The sequence below is a fragment of the Triticum aestivum genome, chromosome 3A, assembly GCF_018294505.1.
Source record: "Triticum aestivum cultivar Chinese Spring chromosome 3A, IWGSC CS RefSeq v2.1, whole genome shotgun sequence".
Lineage (NCBI taxonomy): Eukaryota > Viridiplantae > Streptophyta > Magnoliopsida > Poales > Poaceae > Triticum > Triticum aestivum.
The window spans coordinates 661,921,615-661,939,857 of record NC_057800.1 but is presented as its reverse complement, the minus strand read 5'-3'; positions in this window follow the sequence as shown (position 1 = coordinate 661,939,857).

Here is an 18,243-nt window from a genome sequence, read left to right as displayed (position 1 = left end):
AGGTCGATGAGTGGAGTAATAGTAGTAGATGCAGGCAGGAGTTGGTCTACTTGTCTCGGACGTGATGCCTATATACATGATCCTACCTAGATATTCTCATAACTATGCTCAATTCTGTCAATTGCTCAACAGTAATTTGTTCACCCACCGTAGAATACTTATGCTCTCGAGAGAAGCCACTAGTGAAACCTATGGCCCCTGGGTCTATCTTCATCATATTAATCTCCCAATACTTAGTTATTTCCTTTGCTTTTACTTTGCTTTTATTTTACTTTGCATCTTTATCATAAAAATACCAAAAATATTATCTTATCATATCTATCAGATCTCACTCTCGTAAGTGGCCGTGTAGGGATTGACAACCCCTTATCGCGTTGGATTTGTTTGTTTTGTGCAGATACGAGGGACTGACGCGTAGCCTCCTACTGGATTGATACCTTGGTTCTCAAAAACTGAGGGAAATACTTACGCTACTTTGCTGCATCATCCCTTCCTCTTCGGGGAAAACCAACGCAGTGCTCAAGAGGTAGCAATGCTCTATATGTTGGGTCATGAGACCCATGTTTGTAATACTTGGCTCTTCGGAGCCTAATGAATAAATACTTTGAGTCATAGAGTTTTGTTGTGATTCCATGTTGTATTTACACATATCGGGCATATTGTGTCTATGATTGAAATGCTTGGTATGTGTGGGATCCGACAACCTAGTTGTTTATCCTTGGTATCCTCTCTTATGGGGAAATGTAGTCTAGTGCTTCCACTAAGCCATGGTAGTCTGCTATAGCCCGGTTTACCGGAGTCCTGCTAGCCCAGTTACTACTGCTCCGGAACACTTAGACTGGCCGGCATGTGACCCACTTCGTTCCTGTGTCTGTCCCTTCGGGGAAATGTCACGCGATGACTCCCAGAGTCCTGCTAGCCTGCTACAGCCCGGGTTCCCGGAGTCCTATTAGCCCAGTTGCTACAGCCTGGATTCACACGCTGATTACCGACACGTTCGATGCTGGTTCATGTATGCATGTCCCCGTAAGCTAGCGCCACTTTGGGTTCACGACTAGTCATGTCAGCCTGGGTTCTCTGTCATATGGATGCTAGCGACACTATCATATACGTGAGCCAAAAGGCGCAAACGGTCCCGGGCCAGGTAAGGTGGCACCCGTGGGAATACCGTGCGTGAGGCCGCAAAATGATATGATGTGTTACATGCTAGATCGGTGTGACATAGAATCGGGGTCCTGGCATACTCCAAAAATTCTGAAATAAATTGGTGGACTTGAGGAATTTGTCTATTAATCTTCTGAAAAAAGAATCAACTCAATCGCACTCTTCTGTAAAAAAAATGGCAGCTAATCTCGTGAGCGCAAAGTTTCTGTTTTTTACAGCAAGATCACATTAACTTTCACCCAAGTCTTCCCAAAGGTCTTACTTGGCACTTTATTGAAACAAAACCTATAATACATGATTAATACAGTAGCTTAATCAACACACAAAAATAGTAAGGGTAAATATTGGGTTGTCTCCCAACAAGCGCTTTTCTTTAATGCCTTTTAGCTAGGCACGATGATTTCAACGATGCTCACATAAAAGATAAGAATTGAAACATAAAGAGAGCATCATGAAGAATATGACTAGCACATTTACATCTAACCCACTTCCTATGCCTAGGGATTTTTTGATCACACAATTTATAGGAACAAGGATCAACTAGCATAGGAAAGAAAAACAAGGATAACTTCAAAACTTTAAGCACATAGAGAGGAAACTTGATATTATTGTAACTCCTACAAGCATATATTCCTCCCTCATAATAATTTCAGTAGCATCATGAATGAATTCAACAATATAACCATCACACAAAGCATTCTTTTCATCATCTACAAGCATAGAAATTTTACTACTCTCCACATAAGCAAAATTCTTCTCATTCGGAATAGTGGAATCATTACTAACTAAAGTTGACACTCTTCCAGATCCACTTTAGATTATAGTATTATTCATACTCCAAAATATATAAGTGAAGTTCATGGAGCATTCTACAATTAATATAGACTAACCAATATCCAAGCTCAAAATATACAAGTGAAGCACAGGAAGCATTCTATAAAACCATACTCAAAATATTTAAGTGAGGCACAAAGAGCAATTCTATAAGATCATACTTAAAAGATATAAGTGAAGCACATGAAGTATTCTATAAATTGATGAAGGTTCATCTCACACTAGCATGGTTCTTAAAGAAAAAGAAAAACACAAAGGACACAAATCATGTGAACAAAACAAAAACCGAGGTATACCGATATTTGTTGAAGAAGAAAGATGGGATGCCAACCGGGGCATCCCCAAGCTTAGATGCTTGAGTATCCTCTGAAATATTTACTTGGGGTGACTTGGGAATCCCCAAGCTTGAACTCTTTCCTCTCTTAATTATTCTCATATTGATAGCTCCTCGATCTTCGAACACTTCATCCACACAAAACTTTAACAAAAACCTTGTGAGATCCGTTAGTATAATAAAGCAAATCACTACCTTTAGGTACTGTTTGAAACTCATTCCAAATTCATATTAGAACTATATATACTGTATTCCAACTTCTCTATGGTTCATACCCTCTGATACTAGCCATAGATGCATCAAAATAAGCAAACAACACACGAAAAACAGAATCTATCTAAAACAGGATAGTCTGTAGTAATCTGGAGGTTTCGTAAACTTCTGTAACTCCAAAAATTATGAAATAAATTTGAAAATTTTAAAAATTTGTACATAAGTAATGTGCAAAAAATTTCAGACCCATTTAACTTTCCAGTAAAAAATGTAAAATCACGTGCTACAGCCAAAGTTTCTGTTTTTGTTCTGCACATAGTAAACAAGCAATCTAATTATCCTAAAACCAAAGCTTGGCACATTATTTTTATAATACAATGGATATATATAAGGGTATAATTATTTACAGAGAAACTTCCATGAAGAATTCTACATCGTTTCCGTGAGCATGAACACAAGTGCTCAAGGTCGACCCTCACTTCTTCAATGCATAACTTTCCAATCACTTCTCTTTTTTAAAAACTGTTTAGGCATGAGTGGCAAGTAAATTATTTTTGTATTTTAATTGCTTTAAAAAAATTATGTTTCACACACAACTAAACGGAAACAAAAAGGAAAAACAAAATCTACTTAGTGAAGAAAGCAAACAAGCACACACGAGAATATCAACCCCACGCTATTGCTCCCCGGCAACGGCGCCAGAAAAGAGCTTGATAATCCCCAAGTGCAGGAAATCATCGTAGCAATTTCCAAAGGTGGAAGTGATAAGTATGGAGTGTCGAACCCACAAGGAGCTAAAGGTAAGATCTATATTCTCTCAAGCCCTATCTGCCACTGATACGACTCTACGTACACCGAACGTTTGCTTCCAACTAGAAACGAGAAATAAAACTACGTTGTGGGTATGAACAAGATAACTTTGCATGATATCGGAGAGATAAAATTTAAAAGTAGGGGCTGTTATCATAAAGTTAGAATATATTACTAAATATTATAAATAGAGAGTGTGGAATAATGGTGGATCGGTGTGCGAAATTGTCCTAGGCAATTGTTAACAAGACCGGTAATCACTATTGCAGTTTCATATGAGGGAGAGGCATAAGCTAACATACTTTCTCTTCTTGGATCATATGCACTTATGATTGGAACTCTAGCAAGCATCCGCAACTACTAAAGATCATTAAGGTAAAACCCAACCATAGCATTAAAGTATCAAGTCCTCTTTATTCCCATACGCCATGTCCCACTTATCCGTGTTTGTGTTTCAGTCACTCACGCAACACAGACAATAAGCAAACCATGGACATATTGCAACACCCTACATCGGGAATCCCTCACGCTTGCACGACACGGAGGGAACCATAGGACAGCACCAAAGTAAAACATACAACTCATACCAATCTAGATCATCAATCAACCCAAAGACAAAGGATATCTACTCAAAACATCATAGGATGGCAACACATCATTGGATCATAATATGTGGCATAAAGCACCATGTTAAAGTAGGGATTACAGCGGGGTGCGGGAGAGTGGACCGCGTAAAAGAGATGAGGATGGTGATGATGATGGTGATGTTGATGAAGACGATCACCGCGGCGATGATTCCCCTCCCGATGGCACTCCAGTGCCACCGAGAGAGAGGAGGAGAGGTCCCCCCCTTGTGCTTCCTCCTCCATGGCCTCCCCCTGGATGGGAAGAGGTTCTCCCTCTTGTCCTTGGTCTTCATGGAGATGATGGCCCCTCAGGGATCCTCCTCCATAGCCTCCGGTGATGATGGCCCCCTTCGGCAGGGTGCCAGAGAGGGCCTAGATTGATTTCTCGTGGCTACAAAGGCTTGTGGGGGCGGAACTTCCGATCTAGGTTAATTTCTGGAGGTTTATGTATATATAAGAGGTTTTGGCATCGAGAACATGTCAGGGGGTCTTCGGGCTATCCACGAGGTAGGGGGCGCGCCCAGGGGGTGGGCGCGCCTCCCACTCTTGTGGGCAGCCCAGGACTCTTCTGGCCCAACTCTTTTACTCCATGGCCTTCTTCTGGTCCAAAAATAAGCTCCGTCAAGTTTCAGGTCAATTGGACTCCGTTTGGTTTTCCTTTTCTGCGATACTCTAAAACAAGGAAAAAACAGAAACTGGCACTGGGCTCTAGGTTAATAGGTTAGTCCCAAAAATCATATAAAATAGCATATAAATGCATATAAAACATCCAAGGTTGATAATATAATAGCATGAATACTTCATAAATTATAGATACGTTGGAGACGTATCAGCACACAAAAAGGAAATTTATTTTGAAAATTAGAGTTGGCACAAACAAATTTACTTGGAATGACATGGAAATACCGCATATAGGTAGGTATGGTGGACTCATATGGCACACCTTGGTTTAAGGATTTTGGATGCATAAGTAGTATTCCTACTTAGTACAAGGAAAAGCTAGCAAATAGATTGAGAAACAACCAACGAAAATTCTCATAAACGAGCATTAAGCATAACTAACACTGAATAATGCACCAAAAGTAGGATGTAATTTCATTGCATAACTATTGACTTTTGTGCTTGCATAGGGAATCACAAACCTTAACATCAATATTCTTACTAAAGCATATTTACTCATCAACATGACTCACATATTACTATCATCATATCTCAAAACTATTACAAAGAATCAAGTTTATAATGTCCAATGATATTCATGAAAGTTTTTATTATATCCCTCTTGGATATCTATCACTTTGGGACTAATTTCATATACTACGATTGCTTATAACAAGCTCTCAAACAAATTTAAGTGAAGAACATGACCATAAAAACTTTTCATCTCTCAAAATAATATAAGTGAAGCATGAGAGAATTTCTTCAAAAATTTACTAACTCTCAAATTAATCTAAGTGAAGCATGAGATTATTTCTTCAAAAATTAAAACACCATCATGCTCAAAAAGATATAAGTGAAGCACTAGAACAATTCCATAGCTCAAGAGAAAAATTAAGTGAAGCACATAGATCAATTCTAACAAATCATAACATCATTATGGCTTTCTCAAATAGGTGTGTCCAGCAAGGATGATTGTGACAAACTAAAAAGCAAAATAAGCAAAGACTTATATAATACAAGACGCTCCAAGCAAAACTCATGATATGTGACGAATAAAAATATAGCTCCAATTGAAATTGCCGCTGATTGTTAGAAGAAAGAGGGGATGCCTTTCGGGTCATACCCAAGCTTAGTTGATTGGTTCTCCTTGAATACTAACTTGGGGTGTGATACGTCTCCAACATATCTATAATTTTTTATTGTTCCATGCTATATTATATTCTGTTTGGACATTACTGGGCTTTATTATACACTTTTATATTATTTTTGGGACTAACCTATTAACCGGAGGCCCAGCCAGAATTGATGTTTTTTTTTGCCTATTTTAGGGTTTCGCAGAAAAAGAATATCAAACGAAGTCCAAACGGAATGAAACCTTCGAGAACATGATTCTCGGAACAAACATGATCCAGAGGACTTGGACCCTACGTCAAGACATCAACCAGGAGGCCACGAGGTAGGGGCGCGCCTACCCCCCTGGGCGCGCCCTCCACCCTCGTGGGGCCCATTTTGCTCCACCGACGTACTCCTTCCTCCTATATATACCTACGTACCCCAAACTACCAGATACAGAGCCAAAACCCTAATTCCACCGCCGTAACTTTCTGTATACACGAGATCCCATCTTGGGGCCTTTTTCAGAGCTCCGCCGGAGGGGGCATCGATCACGGAGGGCTTCTACATCAACACCATAGCCTCTCCGGTGAAGTGTGAGTAGTTTACCTCAGACCTATGGGTCCATAGTTATTAGCTAGATGGCTTCTTCTCTCTTTTTGGATCTCAATACAAAGTTCTCCCCCTCTCTTGTGGAGATCTATTCAATGTAATCTTCTTTTGCGGTGTGTTTGTTGAGACCGATGAATTGTGGGTTTATGATCAAGTTTATCTAAAAACAATATTTGAATCTTCTCTGAATTCTTTTATGTATGATTGGTTATCTTTGCAAGTCTCTTCGGATTATCAGTTTGGTTTGGCCTACTAGATTGATCTTTCTTGCAATGGGAGAAGTGCTTAGCTTTGGGTTCAATCTTGCGGTGTCCTTTCCCAGTGACAGTAGGGGCAGCAAGGCATGTATTGTATTGTTGCCATCGAGGATAATAAGATGAGGTTTATTTCATATTGCATGAGTTTATCCCTCTACATCATGTCATCTTGCTTAAAGAGTTACTCTGTTCTCTTGAACTTAATACTCTAGATGCATGCTGGATAGCGGTCGATGTGTGGAGTAATAGTAGTAGATGCAGGCAGGAGTCGGTCTACTTGTCTCGGACTTGATGCCTATATACATGATCATACATAGATATTCTCATAACTATGCTCAATTATGTCAAATGCTCAACAGTAATTTGTTCACCCACCGTGAATACTTATGCTCTTGAGAGAAGCCACTAGTGAAACCTATGGCCCCGGGGTCTATCTTCTATCATATTAATCTTCCAACACTTAGTTATTTCCATTGCCTTTTATTTTACTTTGCATCTTTATCATAAAAATACCAAAAATATTATCTTATCATATCTATCAAATCTCACTCTCGTAAGTGACCGTGTAGGGATTGACAACCCCTTGTCGCGTTGGTTGCGAGGATTTATTTGTTTGTGTAGGTGCGAGGGACTCGTGCGTGGCCTCCTACTGGATTGATACCTTGGTTCTCAAAAACTGAGGGAAATACTTACGCTACTTTGTTGCATCACCTTTTCCTCTTGAAGGGAAAACCAACGCAAGTGCTCAAGAGGTAGCAAGAAGGATTTCTGGCACCGTTGTCGGGGAGGTCTACGCAAAAGTCAACACACCAAGCATCCATCACAAACCCTTATCTCCCGCATTACATTATTTGCCATTTGCCTCTCGTTTTCCTATCCCCACTTCACCCTTGCCGTTTTATTCACCCTCTCTCTCCATCCTCCCTCTCTTTCTCTTTTTGCCCGTTTCTTGTTTTCTTATGTGTTGGATTGCTTGCTTGTCACGATGGCTCAAGATAACACTAAATTGTGTGACTTTACCAATACCCACAACAATGATTTCCTTAGCACTCTGATTGCTCCTCTTACCGATGCTTAATCTTGTGAAATTAATGCTGCTTTGCTGAATCTTGTCATGAAAGATCTGCTTTCCGACCTTCCTAGTGAAGATGCTGACGAAGCTATGTACCTAGGGTAGGGTCATGGATCTGTCCAAGATACCCTCCCCAAGGACGTCTCTAAAAGAACCAGAAGCAGCCGAAGAAATATCATCGTCCACTCGACCATAAAGCCATGTTCCACTCGACAGTCTTGAAGACACTCGACCATGCGAACAACCACTCAACTACTAGAAGATGGAGAGCCACTCACTCTGCAATGGTCGGGATTAAGTCATAGCTTTAATAGTCATTTATAGCACTTTACTTCGGACGTTACCAGTAACGCTCCTTCTTTATGAACATTGAACCATGTGTAACGGAGGGGAGTGGGGTCCTGGCGCACTCTATATAAGCCACCCCCTCCTCCGGGACAAGGGTTCGCACCCCCTGTAACACATACGCGCATAATCCAGTCGACCGCCTCCGGGCTCCGAGACGTAGGGCTGTTACTTCCTCCGAGAAGGGCCTGAACTCGTAAAACTCGCGTGTACAACTCCTCCATAGCTAGGATCTTGCCTCTACATTCCTACCCCCATTCTACTATCATACTTAGAACCATGACAGTTGGCGCCCACCTTGGGGCAGGTGTCTTAGCGACTTTTTGGAGAAGTTGCAATTTTTCCGATCCCCTTCATCATGGTTTCAGGCAGAGGTTTGGCTGAGGGCCGTGAGATCCATCTCGGCGCGCTCGTGTTTGTCGCCGACGACTCCGCTTGGCTTCAGGAGGCTCCACTCGACATCGACGCACTCCCCGTCCGCGGGGCAATGCACTTTCGCGCGTGCGTCCGCGGCGTCCTCCTGCGGCAGTCGTCGACCCAGTATCGATCAGCTCCTATGGCTTCCCCCTCCCTGTGGCCCGCCGGAGCAAACATTCCGATCGATCGAAGCTTCAGTGGTGGGTGAAGCATGCGGTGGCTCGCCAGTCGGCCACCCCTCAAGTCGCGGCAATCGAGCCCGACGAAACCCTCTACGACATGTTCGATCTGTCGACTGGCTCCGTAGAGACTGCATCCTAGTGCGATAGCAGCGACCCCGCGGCAGAAGTTTTGATGGTCAATGGACCATGCAGTCCTCCTGGCTTCACCCGTGAAGACGGAGGTGATGGGGGCGGCGATCCGTCGCGTATTCATGAAGAGTACTGCCCCGAACCCCTCTCCTCGCAGCAGAGAGAAGAACTTCGCCGCCGGAACATGGATGCACTTCACACTCCTATCGTTGGAGAAACCCCTGAGGCCCATGCCTTGGAGGAGGCGCGCTTGGCCAACTTGGCTGAGCGCACTCGACTGGAGAATCTCCAGCGCGCACTCGACGAGCGTGCTCGACAGCGTGCTCCTGAATCCAGTCGACATCAACTCTTTCTGCCTCCGACTCAGCTATACCAAACTCCGATCCAGAATCTTGCAGCTACAGCATGGATAGCGGAGTCGATCCAACCTTCTCAGTTAGAAGTTGGTCGAGGTCTGGTGTAGATCCGAGCTTTGCTCCGTGCGGCAGGAGAGTAGAATACAGCAGTATCTCAGTCACGGAATAGGATCCATAGCAGGTCCGTGGTTGCAGACACGGTTCAGTCGGCTCACAGCCCAAGATCGCCCCTGAGGCGTGAGGGGCGTGGAGACCGACGAGAACAGTACAGAAATCGTGAGTAGTATGATCACCAAGTCGATCGCGATGATCATCGTCGAGTGCCCACACCTCCCCCAAGGAGTGGGTCGTACGTGCCTCGGCAACATGATGACAGACGCCCTCACAGTATGGGGCGAGGGATTCCAGTCGACCCCAGAGAGCCAGGCTTTGATGCGAGATCTATTCTCGTTCAGGGCTTGGTCGACAGAAACAGAGCTCATCAAGAGGGTCGTGATAGAGATATACTAACCAGCAGCAGGATGCATGTCTCAGGTCCGGAGTGCTTCAGTAGAGCCATCAGGGCTGCAGTGATTCCCCCCAACTTCAGGTTGGCGACTGGAGTCAGTAAGTTCACTGGTGAGTCCAAGCCTGATACTTGGCTTGAAGACTACCGAGTGGCTGTCCAGATTGGTGGCGGCAATGATGAAGTGGCCATGAAACACCTTCCTCTGATGCTGGAGGGCTCGGCTAGAGGATGGCTGAATCAGTTAGCACCAAGCAGTATTTATACTTGGGAAGATCTTGCCCGAGTATTTGTCAGAACATTCGAAGGTACTTGCAAACGGCCAGCAGGGATGACCGAATTACAATGTTGCATGCAGAAACCGAATGAGTCTTTGAGGGATTATATCCAGAGATGGATCACATTGCATCACACGGTGGAGAATGTGTCTGATCATCAGGCAATTTGTGCCTTCAAAGAAGGCGTCAAGTATCGGGAGTTGAATATGAAATTTGGTCGGATAGGAGATATGACTCTGACTCGGATGATGGAAATTGCCACCAAATATGCCAACGGTGAAGAAGAAGACCGACTCCGGAGTGGCATGCACAAAACAGTCGCCCATGAAACCGGAGGAAACTCCAGTCGAAAGTAGAAGCGCAAAGCCGAGCCAGCTGCTCCTGGTGAAGCCTTAGCCATGACTCAAGGAAAGTTCAAGGGGAAGCCCAAGGGACCGTGGAACCCCAAGAAAGTAAAAGATCAGGATGGAAATGATATGCTGGATTTGCCATGCCACATCCACACCAAAAAAGATGAAGAGGGTAATTTCATTTACCCGAAGCATACCACTCGGCAATGTCGACTCCTAATCCAACAATTCCGAGAGAAATAGCCCAAGGAAAAGGATAAAGAAGCAGACAAGGTTGAGGATGAGGAAGAGGATGACGATGGTTATCCCCATGTGAATTCCACTCTGATGATTTTCGCTGACGTTGAGAGTAAAAGTCGATTGAAAGTCATCAACAAAGAAGTGAACATGGTTGCTCCGGTGACACCCAGTTATTTGAAGTGGTCCCAGACTGCCATTGCATTCGACCAGTCCGATCACCCAGTGCACATAGCCACCCCTGGGAGGCAAGCGTTGGTGGTCGACCCAGTAATCGAAGGCACCCGACTGACTAAGGTTCTGATGGACGGTGGCAGTGGCCTAAATATACTATATGCAGAGACGTTGAAAGGAATGGGCATTCCGATGTCAAGACTCACTGAAAGTAATATGAGTTTCCATGGGGTCATTCCTGGCAAGAAGGCTGCATCACTCAGCCAGATTGCTCTTGACGTGGTTTTCGGTGATTCCAAGAATTACCGCAGAGAAAAGTTGACATTTGAGGTTGTGGATTTCCAGAGTGCCTATCATGCTATTCTGGGCAGGCCGGCTTATGCACGCTTTATGGCTCGACCATGTTACGTGTACCCCAAATTGAAGATGCCTGGTCCCAAAGGGATGATCACTATCACTGGTAGTCGGAAGAAGGCGGAAGAGTGCTTCCAAAAGGGCTCAAAGATTGCCGATGCACATATGGCCATAGTAGAATTGTAAGAATATCAAAAAAATGCAGATCCGAGTGATTTGTTGCGAGCCCGCCACGAATTCAGCATTCCAGTCGTCCGGCGAAACAAAGTCGATTCACATTCACCCGACGGATCCCAATGCTGCTCCGACTCACATTTCAACGACACTCGACTCCAAATAGGAAGAAGCGCTCACCCAGTTTCTCTGTGAGAACTGGGACATCTTTGCATGGAAACCTTTAGACATGACAGGTGTTCCCTAGGGACTGGTTGAGCACCGTTTGCGAGTCGACCCAAAAGTGAAATCAGTCAAAGAACATCTTCGACGGTCCGCCGTACAAAAGAGGAAGGCAATTGGTGAAGAGGTGGCTCGGCTTTTGGCAGCTGAGTTTATTCGTGAGATTTACCACTCCGAGTGGTTAGCTAATGTTATCATGGTCCCGAAGAAGGATGACTCTCTTCGCATGTGCATCGACTTCAAACATATCAATCGGGCCTGCCCGAAAGATCACTTTCCTCTCCCTCCCATTGACCAGATAGTCGACTCGACTGCGGGGTGCTAGCGTTTGTCCTTTTTGGACGCCTACTCCGGGTACCACCAGATCCGTCTGTACAGACCCGACAAGATAAAACAGCTTTCATCACCCCATTTGGATGCTTCTGTTATGTCACTATGTCGTTCGGCTTGAAGAACGTTGGAGCCACATTCATGCGGATGATTCCGAAGTGCCTGCTCACTCAGATCAGTCGGAATGTGGAAGCATACATGGATGACATTGTGGTCAAGTCACGTAAAGGTTTCGACCTACTGGCTGACCTTGCTGAAACCTTTGCCAACCTGAGAAGGTATAATATCAAGCTTAATCCATCAAAGTGCATGTTTGGAGTTCCAGGCGGAAAATTACTCGGTTTTCTCATTTCCGAACGATGGATCGATGCTAACCCAGAGAAAGTGGGTGCCATACTCCGGATGAAACGCCCTGTGCATGTGCACGATGTCCAGAAGCTTACTGGTTGTTTGGCCGCCCTAAGTCGATTCATTTCTCGCCTCGGTGAAAAGGCATTGCCTCTTTACCGACTGATGAAGAAATCAGATAAGTTCGAGTGGACTCCTGAAGCTGATGCAGCATTTGCAGAGCTAAAAGCCTTGCTTTCCACCCAGCTGGTGCTTGCTGCCCCAATCAGCAAAGAGCCTTTACAGCTTTATATAGCAGTCACTGGACAAGTCGTCAGTACAGTACTTACGGTCGAGCGGGAAGAAGAGGGAAAAGCCTATAAAGTTCAGCGCCAAGTTTATTATATTTTTGAAGTTCTGACTCCTTCAAAGCAGAGATATTCACACTATCAGAAGCTCGTTTATGGGATTTACATGACCACGAAGAAGGTTGCACACTATTTCTCTGATCACTCTGTTATAGTCGTCAGCAACGCTCCGTTGTCAGAGATTCTGCACAACAGAGATGCAACTGGTCGAGTGGCAAAATGGGCGATTGAACTCCTTCCCTTAGATATCAAGTTTGAGGCAAAGAAAGCTATTAAGTCCCAAGCAATAGCAGATTTCCTCGCCGAGTGGATTGAACAACAACTGCCGACTCAAGTTCACTCGGAGCACTGGACCATGTTCTTTGATGGATCCAAAATGCTGAATGGTTTCGGTGTTGGGGTGGTTCTAGTATCCCCCCGAGGAGACAAGCTCATATATGTCCTCCAGATTCACTTTGATTCCTCCAATAATGAAGCTGAATATGAAGCACTCTTGTATGGGTTGCATATGGCCATCTCACTCGGCCTCGTCGCCTCATGGTCTACGACGACTCAGATTTGGTAGTCAATCAAGTGATGAAGGAGTGGGACGTCAGAAGCCCAGCCATGACTGGTTACTGCAACGCGGTGAGGAAGTTCGAAAAGAAGTTTGAGGGGTTAGAGCTCCATCACATACCCCGACTGAAAAATCAAGCAGCCGATGACTTGGCAAAGATAGGTTCCAAGAGAGAATCCATTCCCAGCAATGTGTTTTTGGAGCATATTCACACACCGACGGTTCAGGAAGATCCTTTTACTGAACAGCCCCCGCAGCCTAGGAGCACCACAGATCTGACTGAAGTCTAGGTCCCAGCCGTGGTCGACCTGATCATGGAGGTTCTGGCCATTACTCCCGACTGGACAGTGCCGTACATTGCGTACATCCTTAGGAAAGAACTCCCAGAGGACAAGAAAGAAGCTCGACAAATCGTCTGTCGATCCAAGGCCTTTACTGTGATAAGAGGACAACTATTCAAGGAAAGCGTGACTGGAGTCGGTCAGAAATGCATAACGCCAGAAGAAGGTCAAATGATCCTCAACGACATCCACTCGGGAACCTGTGGTCACCATGCGTCCTCTCGGGCCATCGTGGCTAAAGCATACCGAGCCGGATTCTATTGGCCACGAGCAAATGAAATGGCGAAAGATATAGTCGACAGATGTGAAGGCTGTCAGTTTTACTCTGACATGTCTCACAAGCCAGCCTCAGCCCTGAAGACCATTCCCCTCATCTGGCCCTTTGCTGTTTGGGGGTTGGATATGGTTGGACCACTGAGAACTAGTAGGAGCGGATCCACTCATGTGCTCGTAGCAGTCGACAAGTTTACCAAATGGATCGAAGCTAAACCTATCAAGAACCTTGAAGCCAGCACCGCTGTCGGTTTTATCAGAGAATTGACATTCAGATATGGAGTTCCACACAGCATCATCACGGAGAACGGGTCGAACTTCGATTCTGATGAGTTTAGAGCTTTCTGCGCTTCTCAAGGCACATGCGTCGACTATGCTTCAGTCGCTCACCCGCAGTCGAACGGACAAGCAGAAAGAGCCAATGGCCTAATTCTCAAAGGATTGAAACCCCGACTGATGTGTGGTCTCAAACACGCAGCAGGCGCTTGGGTCGATGAACTTCCATCAGTTCTGTGCGGTTTGAAGACAACTCCCAATCGGTCGACTGGACGAACTCCTTTCTACTTGGTCTATGGAGCCGAAGCTGTTCTGCCGAGTGACCTGCTCCACAATGCACCCCGAGTCGAGCTCTTCTCCGAAGAAGAAGTAGAGCAGGCCAGGCAGGATTCAGTCGATCTCTTAGAGGAGGAAAGAGAGATAGCCTTGATCCGGTCGACCATTTATCAGCAAGGCTTGCGTCGATTCCACACCAGGAACGTGAGGGCCCGAACCTTTCAAGAGGGAGACCTAGTTCTTCGAGTGGATCAACAGAAACCACACAAGCTCGCCCCGGCTTGGGAAGGCCCCTTCCTCATCACCAAAGTTCTCCACAATGGAGTATACCATCTTTACAGTGTTGAGCATCAGAAGGACGAGCCACGGGCCTGGAACGCGGAGCTGCTCCGCCCCTGTTATACTTAAGCACTCGTTCGAATAAAATGTAATAAGAAGTAACTTTGTAATTTGTCCGTCTAAGACAAGAGCTTTTCAGTCTTCTCGCACGATTGTTGTTGTTTTTATTTACCTCCGAAATCCCCCAGTGGGTAGGCTTAGCCGCGAATCCGTTTTGCCTAAGCTCGAAAGAAAATCCTACCGAGTGGTGAGCAATCCTCCCACTCGGGGGCTTAGCTGCAGTCCGGCACTCGCCTAAGTTCTCCCACTCGGAGGCTTAGTTGTAGTCCAGTACTCGCCTAAGTTTGTAAAATCCTACCGAGTGGTGAGCAATCCTCCCACTCAGGGGCTTAGCTGCAGTCCGGCACTCACCTAAGTTCTCCCACTCGGAGGCTTAGCTGCAGTCCAGTACTCTCCTAAGTTTGTAAAATCCTACCGAGTGGTGAGCAATCCTCCCACTCGGGGGCTTAGCTGCAGTCTGGCACTCGCCTAAGTTCTCCCACTCGGAGGCTTAGCTGCAGTCCAGTACTCGCCTAAGTTTGTAAAATCCTACCGAGTGGTGAGCAATTCTCCCACTCGGAGGCTTAGCTGCAGTCCAATACTCGCCTTAAGTTCTCCCACTCGGAGGCTTAGCTGCAGTCCAGTACTCGCCTAAGTTTGTAAAATCCTACCGAGTGGAGAGTAACCCTCCCATTCGGGGGCTTAGTTGCAGTCCAGTACTCGCCTAAGTTTGTAAAATCCTACCGAGTGGAGAGCAACCCTCCCACTCGGGGGCTTAGCTGCAGTCCAGTACTCGCCTAAGTTCTCCCACTCGGGGACTTAGCTGCAGTCCAGTACTCGCCTAAGTTTGTAAAATCCTACCGATTGGAGAGCGATCCTCCCACTCGGGGGCTTAGCTGCAGTCTAGTACTCGCCTAAGTTCTCCCACTCGGAGGCTTAGCTGCAGTCCAGTACTCGCCTAAGTTTGTAAAATCCTACAGAGTGGAGAGCAATCCTCCCACTCGGGGGCTTAGCTGCAGTCCAGTACTCGCCTAAGTTTGTAAAATCCTACCGAGTGGAGAGCAACCCTCCCACTCGGGGGCTTAGCTACAGTCCAGTACTCACCTAAGTTTAAAAAATCCTACCAAGTGGAGAGCAACCCTCCCACTCGGGGGCTTAGCTGCAGTCTATTACTTGCCTAAGTTCGAAACACGTCCCTATCCGCAAGGACGACGAGGTGCAGGTCGACTGCAACATTCTCCTTTGGAGCTACGCCACAAGTACAATGTGCGCTCCATCCCTATCCGCAAGGACAACAAGGTGCAGGTCGACTGCAACCTTCTCCTTCGGAGCTACGCCACAAGTACAATGTGCGCTCCATCCCTATCCGCAAGGACGACGAGGTGCAGGTCGGCTGCAACCTTCTCCTTCGGAGCTACACCACAAGTACAATGTGCGCTCCATCCCTATCCGCAAGGACGACGAGGTGCAGGTCGGCTGCAACCCTCTCCTTCGGAGCTACGCCACAAGTACAATGTGCGCTCCATCCCTATCCGCAAGGACGACAAGGTGCAGGTCGGCTGCAACCCTCTCCTTTGGAGCTACGCCACAAGTACAATGTGTGCTCCATCCCTATCCGCAAGGATGACGAGGTGCAGGTCGGCTGCAACCCTCCCCTTCGGAGCTATGCCACAAGTACAATATGCACTCCATCCCTATCCGCAAGGACGACGAGGTGTAGGTCGACTGCAATGCGTGCTCCGTCCCAATCCGCAAGGATGACGAAGTGCAGGTCGACTGGAGTCACCACCTCAGAGCTACGTCTCAAGCACAAAGATTATTCCGAGTAAAGAACAAAGTCCACTTGAAGGCAACACGCAAGCATATTTGGAAATAAACCAAATTCGGATAAATCCTAAAGTTCCAAGCAGCAAATCAAAGTATTCAAGCATCAAGCCCGAAGGAGTTTAACGGTTACAGCAATCACTCGGCATCCCGAGGCAAATTTAAGGCAGATTCAAATCTCATAAGTTTGTTCACTCGGCAGGAGGAGGGCTGGCAGGTTCGACGAACTCGTCCAAGTCGATCCCATCCGCGATCCGAGTAGCAGTAGCAATGAAAGTCTCCATAAAGGACTGGAAGTCATGCTTTTTGGTGTTGGCAACCTTGATCGCCGCCAGCTTGTCTTCACGAGCTTCCTTGCAGTAGACTCGCACCAAGGACAGTGCCACATCAGCACCACACCGGGCGGAGGACTTCTTCCATTCTTGCACTCGGTTAGGGATCTTGTCTAGTCGAGCCATCAGAGATTCCAGGTCGTTTTGAAGTGTCGCCCTTGTCCAGAGCAATGAGTCGACTCGTGAGACTACCACCTTCAGACGCACGAGGTAACTTGTGACGCCGGCGACACGAGACTCCAGTCGGAGCACATTCATGGCAGTTTCATCGCAAACTGGAGAAGCGATAGGGTCCAGACCCGTCTCAACCCTTCCGGTTTCCTTGTCAAAGTCTTGACAGAATTCTGCAGTCAAAAAAATAGTGAGTCGACTGGACAGGATTCATTTGCAAGCATCAACACAGTCGGTTTGAAAGGAGTACCTTCCAGCATCAGATAGAGCTTCTTGGCAAGAGTTCTCAGATAAGCTTCCGTGTCATTCCTCTTGTGGACCGCAGACTCCAACTTTTCGTTCAAGACAATTTTATCCTTCTTCAGACGACTCACTTCTCGGTTGGACTCATTGAGGCAGGACTTCAGTTTGTTCACCTCCCCTTCCAGCGCTCCGACTGAAGCCAGCTTCCGGTCTGCAAGGGCAGTTTTATCTTGGGCTTCCTTCTGTGCAGTGGCGAGGTTCGAGTCCTTCTTCTCCAGAGCCAACTTCATTTTCTCTGCAAAAGAAGCAATCGAATCAAACAAGAGATCGAAGAAATATATTAAAAGACAGTCGACAGGCAGTTACCTTCTGTACCAGCAGCTTCATCTTGAGCTTTCTTCAGATTCTGTTGGGCCAGCTCCAAGTCGAGGTTGAGTTGCCTTTGCTTCTCTTCAAGTTCAGCAAACTTGGAAATGAGAGTACAAGATTTCAGCAGGAGGCAAAAGACGTGTCAATCGACAAGATCAAAAATTATTTACTTCTGAGTGAATAAAACCTAAAGAGTTCACTTACACCCCAGCCGACTGCACGCAGTCGACTGCGGTCTCGGGGACTACACCCAGCGGGTGCACTTGGCGTGCCCCCGCTGATCAAGACCCCACTCGACCGGTCCGCCCGGGTCGAGTATATAAAAAAAAACTATTCAGACCCCGGCCGACTGCCAGCAGTCGACTGCGGTCTCGGGGACTACACCCAGTGGGTACACTTGACGTGCCCCCACTGGTTCAAATCCCATTCGACCAGTCTGCCCGGGTCGAGTGGAAGAAAAGAAAGGAAAAAGAACTCACCCACTCGACTGCGGTCTCGGGGACTACACCCAGTGGGTGCACTCAGCGTGCCCCCACCGGTTCATATCCTACTCGCCCAGACCGAGTGGAAGAGCGCAAATACCAAAGACAACAAAACACCCAGTGGGTGTACAGATTCGACACAAACAACAGGAGATCATATGGAAGAAAAATTTCCGGGTAGCATATCCTGATAGAACAAGGTCAGTTGAAAGTTTACTTACCTGGACATTGGCCCGGAGAGCAGCGCTGGCGTCGTAAGTAGCCTGGCTATTCTCGTGC